Source organism: Carlito syrichta, unplaced genomic scaffold, assembly GCF_000164805.1.
Source record: "Carlito syrichta isolate Samal-C Ts95f unplaced genomic scaffold, Tarsius_syrichta-2.0.1 Scaffold311498, whole genome shotgun sequence".
In the NCBI taxonomy this organism is placed as follows: Eukaryota; Metazoa; Chordata; class Mammalia; order Primates; family Tarsiidae; genus Carlito; species Carlito syrichta.
In genome coordinates this window covers 78,069-78,812 of record NW_007255594.1, presented here as the reverse complement: position 1 = coordinate 78,812, position 744 = coordinate 78,069, and positions in this window count along the sequence as shown.

Here is a 744-nt window from a genome sequence, read left to right as displayed (position 1 = left end):
CCCCCCCCCCGTTGGGTCCTGGCAGTAGGCTTGCTGGGGGGGTCCTTTCCTCTTGGCCTGTCCTCTCTATTACATCAGCTCACAGCCCAGCACCCCTGCGGTCTGGTAAGGCAGGGCTTTTTATGAATTTTATTCCGGGGGAAATAACTCCATCTCCTGTCCCAGGGATCTCGGCGTGCCGCTTCTCAGGGGCCCCACTTCCTTCCCGCGTCCTGTCCCCTCCCCCGATGCCCAAGAGAGGGGCAGCTCTGCTTTCTTGAAGGGGGGCGGCAGCCCACTCTGGGCCCCCAAGGAAGGCGCGGTGGGGAGCTGGGAGCCGGGTGTCTGGGTCTGGCCCCCTCGCTGGCTGTGGGGCTGAGCCCTGCTCCTTCCCTCTCCGGGCCCGGCCACCCCTCACGAGTCCAGGGTCACAGGGTCACATCCGTCATCCGCGGGTAGTGAGGGGACAGTGCTGACGGTTGCTGCTGTGGGTGGAGGGCTTGGACCTCGGGCTGGGTAGCATGACTCCCCCATGCTCTCCTCAGCCCCAGGCTGGCCTTCTGCCTGGGGTGTGTGTGGCAGGCAGGCAGCCGCTGGCCCCCTGGGAAGCGTCAGGAAGGTCACCGCCCCTGCCTGGAGGGGCCGGAAGGGCAGGGCTGAGCCCAGGAAGCCTTTCTGCGGCTTCTCTTTCCTCCCGTGCCCTTCTGTGGCGGCCGACCCCGTATTGGCCAGCCCTGCCAGCGGTTGGGTCCTGTCCCCTCCCGC